General features: G+C 35.0%; 1 long non-coding RNA gene across 2 annotated transcripts; it reads right to left on the reverse strand.

Annotated features, from left to right (window-relative positions):
• Window positions 1-11,594: 11,594 nt before the first annotated feature.
• LOC131072933 (uncharacterized) lies at window positions 11,595-12,571 on the reverse strand. 2 transcript variants are annotated; one of them, XR_009112785.2, is made up of 2 exons: window positions 12,244-12,571; window positions 11,595-12,067 (listed from the first exon to the last, which is right to left on the reverse strand). It is a non-coding gene; the product is annotated as an uncharacterized LOC131072933 (long non-coding RNA). The 2 variants fall into 2 exon arrangements; XR_009371897.1 differs by having other exon boundaries at window positions 12,177-12,571.
• Window positions 12,572-13,385: the final 814 nt, after the last annotated feature.

A 13,385-nucleotide genomic window follows, 5' to 3' on the forward strand; every position in this document is an offset into this window, starting at 1 on the left:
CAGTCTGATCTTTCAGTTCCTCTGTTCGAGTTGTAATCGAGGTGTTGACTTTGGTTAACTTATTTCTCAATACTTCTTGGGTTGAAGGGCTAGAGACAAAAGTTGAGGACACTTCCTTATTCTCCCCCAGTGGATCAAAGCGATTATAGTCTACTTCCTCATTCTCTGAGTTTTTAACTTGCCATACCATTTTTTTTGGTACCTTTTGATTTTCAATCTGGGGTTTAGACTGCTTGGATTCTACCTTTGGCTTGATTGGACAGGATTTTGCCCAGTGACCTACTTTTTTACAATGGAAGCAAGCAAAGGGGATAGATTCATATTCAATTTGTTGTTTCCATCTTCCCAAGTTTGACACTAGATCTATCTGTTCTGGCATATCTGCGTCATTGGCTATCCTTACACAAAACCTAGCATGAGTGAGTCTCATTTTTGAAGCTGTGACTGGATCTATAGAGAGGAGTTCACCAAAGGAGTTTGCAATTCCTGAGAAGATGCTTTTTGCCCAATATTCAAGAGGCAAACCTGGTAGCTATACCCATACTGGGACTTTTGCCAAAAGAGAGTCATTCATGTTCAAATTCGGATGTCATTTTCGAAGAACCAAAGCTATCTTTCCTACCATCCAGGGACTCCCACATAGAATCCTTAATTTATCTTCTTCACATGCAAAAGTAAAAGGCAGGAGGCCTTTAGGTAAAGCCGAGATTTCAATATTACCCTTCAAGGCCCATTTTCGTTTGACATAAGACCTAACAACTTTGATATTAGGACGTGAACCCATAAATTTGCCTACCAAGGAATTCAACATACTATTTATATTATGATCCAGAACCAGATCAGGAATAGAGATAGCGAACTTTCCACCAGAAGGATCAGAAATATTCTTGACATGAGGTAAAGAGGATTTACTAGATGGTTTAGTTCCAGAAAGGGAAGACCATTTTTTTGTTTCTTTTCCACTCTCTAAGGACTCATCATGTGGGATGGGCCCCCCGTTGGACCCCTCCCCCAAAATCCCAGAGGAACCCTCTTTCTTCTTTGGCAGAGTACCACCAATCTGCGGGATGTCAACAGCCTCTGGAATGTCCGGAGGCTTATCCTTCTCTCCTATGGGGCCAGCTACATTGTTCTGGCTGCTCCCACCATTGGAACCAGATTTCTCGCCTTGCAGAGAATTTGAATTTTGAATTCTCCCATTGCCGCTTCCTACTCCTCCTAGCTCTCCCATCATTGACGTCTCTAGGTCAAAAATTTGTTAACCATATAACTAAAGTGAGTTCTTGAATCTGAGATTGTTGATACTTTCAAGTCCTTAGGTTAGCTTTGCCTATCTGGTGTTGGCTTTTTGTTGACTTCTATCTCATTGTTGTTGTCCTTTTTTGTCTGTTGTTATGCAACTTTCCTATCTTAGTGAACTTTGTTTGAATATTTTATCTAGCTTTTAAACTCTGTGGTTTCGGGTCCCTGTAAAACCCATTTTTTCCTTAATAAAAAAAAAAGTATCAAAAATGTTCTTAGTTAAATTTCATTCTTATTTGCTACTTCAATGGTTCATATTTCTTTAGTCCCATGTAAATTATTGTCTCCCACACAACATTACTGTCATATTTTTCATTCAAGTTAATAAATAGATTTTCATTATAAACCACATGTTGAGAGTAACCAGAATCAACATACCATAAAGGCTCTTCATTGGAACTTGCATTCAAACAAGAAAGAAATAGATTTTGCTTATCTTCTACAACATTATTAGCATATTACTTATGCCAATATTTAGTCTCGTAACAGCCAAATTTGTTACAATGGAAACTCTAAACATGTCTTTTGTCTTACTCGTATTTGTGCTTCTACCTCTATAATTGTTATTTCTTCATTGAAAACTAGAACCCCTTCCTCGATCATGGCCTCTGCCTCTGTAATTGTGACTAGACTAACCTCTATGTTCATATTTGGAATCATTTCCATAAGCAAATTTGTGATAACCCTCACAAAATTTATGATTTTTACCTTAGATACAAATGCTTTTTCTAAAGGTTATTGATTGCTTTTCATTCATTCTTCCATTGTTAATAAAATGTCACTTAACTTATGTTAATTTCCATAGATGTTGTGGAGACAACATTATCAAATTTGGAAGACAAACTTATTAATATTTTTTCAATCACATATTGATTGCTTACATCATCTCCTAGAATTCTCATTTGATTTATCATACCTTCAATTTTTGTTCATGAACTGATTCAATTTTACTCATTTTAACATTTTCAAAAAAATTCCTTAATGTTTGCAACTTAGTTGTATGAGCACCTTGATAAGAATTTACAAGCGTATTCCATGCCTCTTTAGAATGTACAACACCACTTATTCTAGGAAAAATTGATTGACTTATTGCACCTTGAATTAAAACTAAAGCTTCATAATGTTTTTGTTTATTTTCTTAAGTTCTCTTTGTTGCTAATTATTCAATGCATTTATATCTTGAGGTTCTTCATACCGCTTACTAATAACATTTCATAAATATGTAGATCTCAACAAAGTCTATTTTCTTATATTCCAAAAAGAAAAATTTGTTCCATCAAAAATAGGAATCAATAGCTCTGATAGACCAACAATATTTTCCATCACAAATAAATACAACAAAATATTAAGGAATACTTGACCACCACTTGCATTCACAAAAATAGATTCTCTAGATTAACACAAATTTGTGACAAACTCCAATCCACACTCATAATTTACCAATAACCTTCTTGTTTAAATATGTTTTGGGAAAAAAAAAAATACAGCCTCATAATTTACCAATAATTATCTTGTTTAAATATGATTGAAAAAGAAAAAACTTATAGCCTCCTGCATAAAAAAATGCTTTCCTCTTGATGTCTCTCATAGCAATAAAATTGACCTCCTTTTGACTGAATGCAACTTTCTCCTTTTGCATCTCTAATCCTACAATTTGATGACGAAACTACAATCTTATCTCTCTTGATTGGTGCTCTTCTAAAACTCCTCTGCAAATATTCTGATCTCCTCTTTTCTTGTGCTCTGATACCAAGTGAAGGTATGAAACATTTATAAGAAACAAAAAATACAAGGGTTCACAACATTAGGTAGAGTGGAGGAATAAAAAGATAAAACAGATTGAATGATAGCGAAATCAACCCGTGATCTCAGCGGAGAAGACGACAAACAATTTAGGGTTTTACAGAAGGCGAAAGCGGCAACGTCGTAAAGCAAATCTAAAAGACAATAATGACTGATAGAAGGCATTTGGGTTCATGGGCGGATGTGGGCTAGGAAGACCCGCCTCATTTTCTGCAATGAGTCTACACGAATGACGGATGGAAGGACATGGCGATACAGGTAAACCAAAGCGGAAATAACAAGGTTTTTTGGCCAGTTTCAATATACTTTCAAGGCTTCTTTTAGATTAGACACAGTGTGGCATGGAGGCAGAATAACAATGAAAGGAGATTCACTCGAGGGCATTTTAATAATGGTGCGAATCAAGGGAATTTTGAGAAGAAATTGAAGGGCTTTTCGGGGAAATGGTCTTTGGATCTAAGCAATCAGTGAACGTTTGCTAGGGTTGTTGGCTTGGCAAATAAGGAGACTAAGGCTAGGGTTTTTGTTTCTTCTCAGCAGGTGGGAAATAAGGTAAATGTGAACTTCAAGGAAGCTAGTCCGGAAAAGGTAAGTATGATACCTACTGATCCTATTCTATCGGGGTTTTCTTCATCACAGGTTTGGGCTCCTATCCCTTGTATCAATCTTATGGGTTCCTATGTCGATAAGAAAGTGAATTGTTTGCATACGAATGCTATTTTTGGGGAAATTTGGGGTGATCAAATTAGTTTGTTAAAGCTTTATCATAAATCATAGAAAAGATGGGGGGATATGCATTATTCTCAATTATTGTGTGCAAATGCTTTTATTATTGTCTTTGATTCTCCTTCTTTCAGAGATGAGGTATTAAGAACTCCGCATCATTGGTTTGGAAAACATTTAATTTCAATTGCAACTTGGAAACCTTTTTTTGTTCCTACTTGGTCTAGTTCGAGAAACTTATTCCTTTCTGGTTTGGTTTACCAAAAATTCCTTTTGAATTTATGGATCCAGATGCTCTTGAGAAAATTGGAAATAATTTTGGAACTTTTTTAACATCTAAAATGGACTTTCTGGAGGGGGAGGTTCTAGTAAAAATTTGTGTTCTTATTAACCCTAACAATTTTTGCCCCTGTACTTGTAATATCAAGTCTCATGATGGTATCTGGAGCCAGTCAATTGAGAAATTAGATACGGAGCTTCTTAAGTCTCCTTTACTTTTGGATGCTCTGTTACTTATGGATTTTAAGAAAAACCAGCAAGTTGTTGGCTCTGTCCCTGAATCCCTTAATAAAGATAGTTTGTCGACGGGACCTTCGGTTGAAGGATGTGGAAATGTCTCTTCGCATAAATTGGTAGAAACAGGTCACATTAATCTTGAAAACAATCCATTGTGTCGTAGTTCTGGGAAACCAAATGATCATACTTCGGGTGCGGTCTCACTTTTGTCTTTATTGAAGACATTTTCTAATAACGGGGGTATAGTGATGGATGGTAATCCACCGATAAATGGAGTAGATCATCCATTGACAATAGATTGCCCTAAGATGCCAAATAATCACATAAATGGTAAGGACGACAATTTATCTTCATGCACTCATAAGGAGGTTTTGGATTCTTCAAAGAATGTGAATTTAGATAAAAATGCAGTGGTTGATATGGAAACTATTAAATAGGTACCTGCCATAGGTTTTCCTAATGATGCTTCTTTAGTTCAGGAAATTAAGAATTTGGTGTCTAATAATTCCCCTCTGAATGTTGAATTTAATATGGCTAATGAATCTTCCTTAGGGAATAGTAATCCGTCAGAGGTTGTCCCTGTTATTATGCCAGATGAGAATCTGGTTCAACAATTAAATGATATTTTTAACAATCATGCACATCAGATGGATGAGGGTATTACTGATATAGTTGTTTGTTCAATTGAGAATGATTTGGGGGGTATAAACTCGACCCTTCCAATTTATGTGTCTGCTAATCCTTTTGCGGTTTTGGTTACAACAAAGTTGGGTTTTGAAGATAATCCAATTATCTTGGCTTCTCCAAAGTCATGCAAGAGTTTACCAATTGTCCAGACAACTCTGGGTTTTTCACCATCAGTGGTTTCTCTTGTGAGAGGTAGGCCTCCAAATAATCTTAAGACTAAAATGGAAATTGATGCTGGAATTCAAAAGACTTTGTCCCTTTCTCCTGCTGGTGGGCAAGGGAGGCATTCGATCTCTCTTGGTAGGCCTAAGAAAACATGCCTAACTCTTGTAAGTGTAAAAAGAAAGAGGAGTAAAAGATCTATGACTAGTCCTCCTGTGACAAGATCAGGGGCTGTGAAATGTAATTTGCAAAGTTGCTTTGGGGAATGAAAAATTTCTCTGATTAATGGGAAGAGGGGAGCTTCGGCCTCCCCTCGAGGACAATGAGAATTATTTCTTGGAATGTTAGGGGCTTAAATTCCCCTAACAAGAGATGCTTAATTAAGTCCCAGATGGACTTAATTAAGTGTGATATTTTTATGTTGCAAGAAACAAAGTTGTCAAAGGAGTCTGCTGATTTGGTTTTTTCATCTTGGAGAAGGTGGAATTTTTTGTCTTCTCCTACTTGTGGTGCTTCAGGAGGTTTGGCACTACTTTGGAATAATTATAATATTGAGGTATAGTTAGTGGCATCTACTACAAATTGGATGTTGACTTTAGTTATAAACAAGATTTCAAAGGTTAAATTTTGGCTTTTTAACATTTATGCTCCATCAGGAATTCAAGGGAAGAGTAAGTTATGGAGTGAATTAAAGAGGATTTCTTCTCCCTTAAGACATGGTTCCTTTTTATCTTCGGGGGTGATTTTAATGCTATCACTGATTTAGATGAGAAAAGAGGAGGTGTTTTCCCTAATAAAAGGATTATGGATGACTTTGGGGATTTCATTTCTGATATGAGTCTTTTTTATTGCAATTCTCAGAATGGGGTTTTCACATGGACAAACATGAGAAGGGATTTTTCTCCGATTGCTGAGAGATTAGATCGGTTTTTGTTATCTAAGAATTGGATTGATTCAGATTTTGAATTCTTTTCCTCTATTCTACCTGTCTCGGGTTCTGATCATTTTCCAATTTCCCTTTCACTTATTGAGGATAGGGCTTCTTTTAAGTCTCCATTTAAATTTGAGCCCATGTGGTTTAGGGATTCTTCCTTTTTGCCTCTACTTATGAAATGGTGGAATTTTCCTCCTTTTTGTTCTGGGTCCCGTATGTTTCAGATTGCTAAGAAGTTAAGTTATCTGAAATTGAATATTAGGGAATGGAATATCTCACATTTTAAGAACATTTTTTCAAGAGAAACAAAGGATTCAAAATATGATTGAGTGTCTTAATACTCATGTGCTTCAACATGGTATGGTGCCACAAGTTTTTGATTAATTGAAGTCACTAAAATTACAGCTTGAGGAGGTGTTAGCTAGATAGGAAATCTATTGGAGACAGAAATCTAGAGAGTTATAGCTTTCAGATGGTGACAAGAACACAATTTTTTTTCATTCTTCAACTAAGATTAAAAGATGTAAGAATAGGATATCTTGTATTCAATGTTAGAATGGGAATTTATTGACAGACCCAGAGGACATTACTTCAAAGGCAATTAGGTTTTTTAAGTCATTATTATCTTCGGAAAATGGAAATCTTAGCATTGATATTATATCTAATATTCCTCCTTTAGTATCTTTGGAAGACAATAAGATGTTGATGACTCCCTTTTCCTTAGAAGAAGTTAAGAGTGTTGTCTTTTCCATGAATCCGGATAAAGCTCCAGGACCAGATGGTTTTACTCCTTTATTTTTTCAGAAATGTTAGGATTTTGTGGGAAATGATGTTTTATTGGCTCTCGATGAAGCTAGGAGAAATAGGTCTGTTTTAAAAGAACTTAATACTACAATGATTGCAATTATTCCTAAAAAAGAGGATACTAAGACTTTTGCTGAATTCCACCCCATTGCTTTATGTAATACTTTGTATAAGATATTTACGAAGACAATTTCCCTTAGGTTGGCAAAAATTCTACCTAGGATCATTTGATTGGAGCAAGGTGGTTTTGTTCCTGGAAGGGAGACGACAGAGGGTGCAATTGTAGGACATGAGGTGCTGCATTCTATTTCCACCCAAATAACCCCAGCCATGATACTTAAACTAGACATGATGAAGGCTTATGATAGAGTAGAGTGGGGGGCTTTATGTATTGTTCTTGAGAAGTTAGGTTTTTCCAACGCCCGGGTCAAATGGATTCGTGCATTTATTTCTTCTACAAGATTCTCGGTTTTAATATATGGTTCTCCTTGTGGTTTTTTCACTTCCTCCAGGGGTTTGAGACAGGGAGACCCCCTTTCTCCCTTTTTGTTTATTCTCCTAGCTAAAACCTTTAGTTGGGCTATTAGGGCTGCTAAAGTGGGGGGGATTTGGAAAGGTATAAGGATTCAGAATATTCCCCAAAGTATTTCTCATTGTCTCTTTGCAGATGATACTCTATTATTTGGACATGCTTCGTTAGTTGAGGCAAAAGTGATTAAAGGAATAATATAGAATTATGCATCATTTTCTGGTCAGAAAGTGAATGGTGATAAATCAAAGATTTTCTTCCTTAATACATCACAACTAGTTTAGCATAGGTTGCAATCCTTTTGGGCATTTGAGACTGGAAATCTTCCATGTACTTACCTTGGGATTCTTTTCTTTGTTAAACAGGATAAGATTGGTTTTTGGGATAAGATTATTTCGGTCATTTCTAAAAGAATTCTCTCATGGAATCATAGAAGGTTAACTTTGGCGGGTAAAATTATTCTCATCAAGTTTTTTTTGAATGTTGTTCCCATATATCTCATGTTTGTTTTGAAGTCTCCAAAAGCAGCTTGTTAGTTTACAGGATACTCTTAGAGATTTTCTTTGGAACAATAACAAGGATGGCAAGAAGAAACTCCCTTTAGTTGCATGGGATAAGGTATGTTTGCCTAAGGAACTTGGGGGAACAGGAATTCAAAGTCTAGAGAATCAAAATTTATCCTTAGATGCTAAGTTGGTTTGGAAATTATATGACAAGCCGAGCTCCTTATGGGCATAGATTATGTTTTCCAAATATTTAAATAATGGACCGAGAGAGTATATTTTTAAAGTCTCAAATTTGCCTTCGAGTTCTGCTATTTGGAATTTCCTTTGTAAATGTAGATCAGTTATTTTGCCTCATCTCTCATGGATTGTTCATAATGGTAGAAAGGTCAGATTCTAGGATGAAGTATGGAATGGACACACACCTCTGGTGAATATTAGGGGTTGGTCTCCTCTGATCAGTATTATTTCCTCCCTTTGGGGTGTTTTTGTAGCAGATTATTTTGAAATTGTGACTAGTAGACCCCTTAAGCTAGCTAGATGGAAGTCGATTGATTTCTTAGATGTTGATCAAAGTATGAAATTAGATTTTGAGAAGATTTTGGGGGATAGAATTGTATTTCTTTCTGATTCTGAGGATGAACTTATTTGGACAAAGAATATTTCTAGTAAGTACACTGTTAGAGATGGTTACAACTCTCTTATGGTTGCTAAAGATTTATCATCCTGGCCTTATAAGTTGTTTTGGCATTCGGCTTGTCTTTCTAAAGATAGAGTCTTTGCTTGGCTGGTAGTTTAGGACAGAGTCCTTATAGGTATGAGATTGTACAGGCTTGGTATTACTATTGTTTTCCCTTGTGTCCTTTGTAACAAAAAATTAGAATCTTCTTCGTGCACCTGTTCCTACATTGTGATTATGCTTATGAATGTTGGCAATGGTTGTTTGAGAAGTTAAATATATCCTTTGTTATTGGTAAGGATCTCATTTCCTATTTTAGATCTTGGGCCTTTATGTTTGTCTCATCTTTTTATGCATGCCTTTGGATCATATCTCCATCTATTGTGATTTGGAATGTTTGGCTAGAGCGAAACAACAAGATATTTAAAAAAGCAAATTCTCCTATGTCTGAGGTTCTATTAAAAATTGAGTCTTCAATCTCTGAGGTTGCTTTGTCGTTTATTTATAAGAATTTGGAAAATCTTACTTCTTTTTCACACTAGGATAGTAGAGTTACTAGAGTTTGGAAGATGTTGTTGGTTTTACCCTCTCATGGTTCAATTTGAAAAAAGAATGATGTAATAGGTAAGAGATGTTCTGCTAGATGGAAACCTCCTCCGCAGGGGCACTTTAAACTGAATTTTCATGGGGCCTCTCGTGGTAACCTTGGGCCGGCTGGGGTAGGCATGGTAATTTATGATCACAATGCAAATTTTATTCGAGCTATGGTAATTTATGATCACAATGCAAATTTTATTCGAGCTAAGTGTCATGCTATTGGTTTTAAAACTAACAATTATGTGGAATTTCATACTTTGTCTTTTGGATTGGATATGGCAATCTCTTTGGGAATTAAGGACTTAATAATTGAAGGTGATTCTATGGTGATTATTCAATGTGTTATGAAAAAGAAACCGAATTGTTGGAATTTGCAGTATATACTTGATCTCATTTTACAAAAATTAGAATTGTTTGAATCTTTCTTGTTATCCCATTGTTACAGAGAAGTTAATAAGATTGTGGATTATTTGGCAAATTTAGCCATTGATAGCAATGCTAATTAGCGAGATGTGGGTTTTGAGGAAATTTCTTCTAGGGTATGGGAACGTTTGCAGCAATAGTTATGTGAATTTCTTGAGTAATGTTGATGTAAAATTTTATGATGATAATTATTCTCGCTTTCCCATTTTATTTCAAGTATTCATGTTCGTTGTTTGGAGGAGAGTTCGAGCTCATGGTATTTGATACGATAGTGTTTTTCCAAAGGTTTTTTGATACTTTCGTTTTTGGCATGAAGGTTTTTGGCTCATAGGATTTGGCACAGAGCTTTGGAAAATTTTGTCTTCTTCCATTGATAGCAGCTGTGGAGTCTACATTTGAAAATTATCCGATGGGCTCTATGTAAAACTGATATTATATGAGTTGTGACCGCATTTTGTATGTGGTTTTGGGCGGGGTGTATAAACTATTCTGTTAGATACTATAGATTTATTTTATGAGCCGTGACCGGAGGTTTTCTTCCCAGGGTTCTTTCCTCCGGTATGCTCTTTGAATCCTGTGTAAAAAATAAAAAAAACTAATAAAAAAGTTTAATGGAATAATCCACTTTTACTGAAAAAAAAATAAAATATTATGATGATCTCTAGATCACCAATACAGAGACAAAATACACATTGCAAAAATAAATTCCATTATCGTCATCAGAGGCAGAAAGTTCATTTATACAATTGTTGTGTTAAAACCTGATTGAATAACTAATACAGAGACAAAATACACATTGCAAAAATAAATTCCATTATCGTCATCAGAGGCAGAAAGTTCATTTATACAATTGTTGTGTTAAAACCTGATTGAATAACTACTACCAAACGGACATAACTGATTTATAATAACTACTAATAATGCAATGTTTATTATCTCTCATTAGGCTCGATTTTTGTTTTCAACTGCAACAGGGTTGAAAGCACCATCTGGTTAGTTGTTGGGGATGACATTCTCCAGACTTCTTCCTTGCAGCTTCTCTTCCTCTAGCAATTAGCCTCCTCCTTTCTTTTGAACACCATGGCCCTGATTCAAGCCTATGGACTTGTTTGTTAGTTGGCGGTTGAGTCTGTCAAAGACTCTTTCATTCCACGTATGACTTTTCACAATGCAATAAAGGATTACAATCTTCACTCTGGGAATGCAAATGTAGGGGGAATGCAAATGTAGGTGGACTCTTCAAGCATTCTAATCTAATAAAGAAAATGGTCTTCCTTGCGATTTATATGACCCTGAAAAGAGCCATGCTCGAAAAAGACAAAGGGTTCCGCTAAAGACTCTAAGGGCTCACAAAACATATGTGGGTGATGAATTCTTTGACAAATGCATTCATATTTGTTGGGCTTACATTCTCCTCCTCAACCACAAAGTTCATTCGCCTTGTCCTTGTCATCGTGCAGCCACAATGGAAATTGAAAATGGCGCCTCATGTGTTCAGGCTTCATTTTAGTATCAATAATCCAGTTTGGTTTTTGGGATCTCTACAGCTCAACTCATATGACATATTAGAATATCTGTAATTATCAATGTTATTCCTACAAATTGTAAATTGTAAATCTCTGACCATATCATACTCTTACTCATGGAAATATTATACACAATTGTAACTGGTTTATTCTCCAATACAAATATAAGCTCATACCTTTTTTCTTTTTTTTAACTTTAATTATATCAAATGAAATATAAATAATCAAACTAACAATTAACAAAATGATAGAAAAAATATTTATATACCAAATTTATAAAAATGATACAAAGAATTGTACGAAAATCTATAAAATATCTAACAGATGTTTCAAAAACTATTTTTTAATCAACTTCTCAAAACACACAAAGTGCTCCATAAAAGATTAAGAGAGGACATTCAAAAGGTAAGTGAGGCAACCTATCGGATTATATTAAAAGATAAAAACAAAACTTTAAAACAAAATACACTAGACAAAGACTAGGCTGGGACTGTCGTGATATTCCACATACAAAGAAAGACATAGCAATCTACTTGAACAAAGTTTTACTGGAAATAATATAGCCCATATTTACATATTTGTGCTTCTTTTTGGTTTGCCAGGGCCGACTCTCCCTCACCTGATGGACAAGGCTGCTCTCTCAAAATCCTATCGCCATCTATAGTAGACAAACACTAGACAGGGCTGTCTATTAAGCGACATACTAAGAAAGATCTACAGTCTGATTCAACAAAGTTTTACAGCAAATAATCCAGCCCATATTTACATAGTTTTTCTTCTTTTTGTTTGCCAAGCCCAACAGCTAGCTCTGATGAATCTCATACCGTTGCTGAACAAGGCTGCTCTGTAAATCCTGCAGCTCTTTAATCCTATCCCCATCTACAGTAGAGTCCACATGATTAAGAAGCAATTTTAAAACCAATATATCAACCAAATAAAACATTTAAGATTGCATAACAAAATTTCTAACAAATATATAGATAAATACCATATTCTCAGTTAATAAAAATACACTACAACATCGCCAATATAAGGCCAGTCTCCTTTGCACTCACTCTTTCATCATGATAAGCTTGAAAATGAGGTTACAATATAAGGAAGGCCCCTCCATTCCAGTTTGTATGGAGTCCTCCACTGGTGTGAGCTCCAACTCGGCCATTATCATAGGCAAAGCTCAGCTCACACCAGTTAGGAGGAGCCCATACTTGGATGGCATTTCTTGTCCAATAAAATCTGCGTGCCACATCAATATATATAGGATCTCAACTGAAAATAAATTGTATGGGGAGGAATATATTTTTGGCGTTTCCTCCACGGAAATGCTGTAAAGTTAGATATTCCAATTGCTTTTTGTTTGATTACTTTCTGTGCTGGACCAAAAAGCCATTGAAAAAATAACTTTATTAGTTGGTGGTGCTTGCAATAACAGATTCGCTAAATGTTTTAAAAGATGAAGTGGATACTTTTACAAATTCAGTCCATAGCTTTATCATTCATATGTCTAATCCTCCTTTTTGCAAGATTCTCAAGTTTTGTCTTATACAAAAAAAAAATTATGCTGGTTTATGTTAGTATTTGTTTGACACATGTCAGATGGGTGGCTGTCTGTAATGATTTCAAGTTTAATTTCGTGCTGAATGAGAACATTCTAGATATGAAGAAAGCAAGATATGTCAGCAATTTTATACGGTCACTGTTTTCAGATTGTATATATTAGATATTTGTTAATGTGATTATTGATTTTAGATTATTAAATTATAGATTATAAGTTAAACTTAGAATTACATTATATAATGATATTTATTAGTTCTGGTTTAGAATTAATATTTACTTTTTTAACCAATCCCAGATAGATTTTTTTCATATGAAAAAAATATTTATTCTCTATAAAGATTAAATGCAAAAATTTTAAGAAAAAATATTTCAAATTTTATTTTTCTTTAAATTCATTGGCTGAAATAATCAATCGAAATGGACTACTAATGCACAACCATTACTAAAATGGTGGTAATGGTAGCTGAAATAAAGGCATTGGCGGACTGAAGTTGCTGGATTATAACTAACTAGTATTCCATTGCTAGATAAAAATTGATTTTTACATGTTCAAGGTGTGTGTTTTCAACTGAAGTGAGCAAGGAAGAGTCAGTTATAAAATCTTTGCATACTGATACTTTTGTTGAGATTAGAAATTCAATAC

This window comes from Cryptomeria japonica, chromosome 3 (assembly GCF_030272615.1).
Source record: "Cryptomeria japonica chromosome 3, Sugi_1.0, whole genome shotgun sequence".
NCBI classification, from domain to species: Eukaryota; Viridiplantae; Streptophyta; class Pinopsida; order Cupressales; family Cupressaceae; genus Cryptomeria; species Cryptomeria japonica.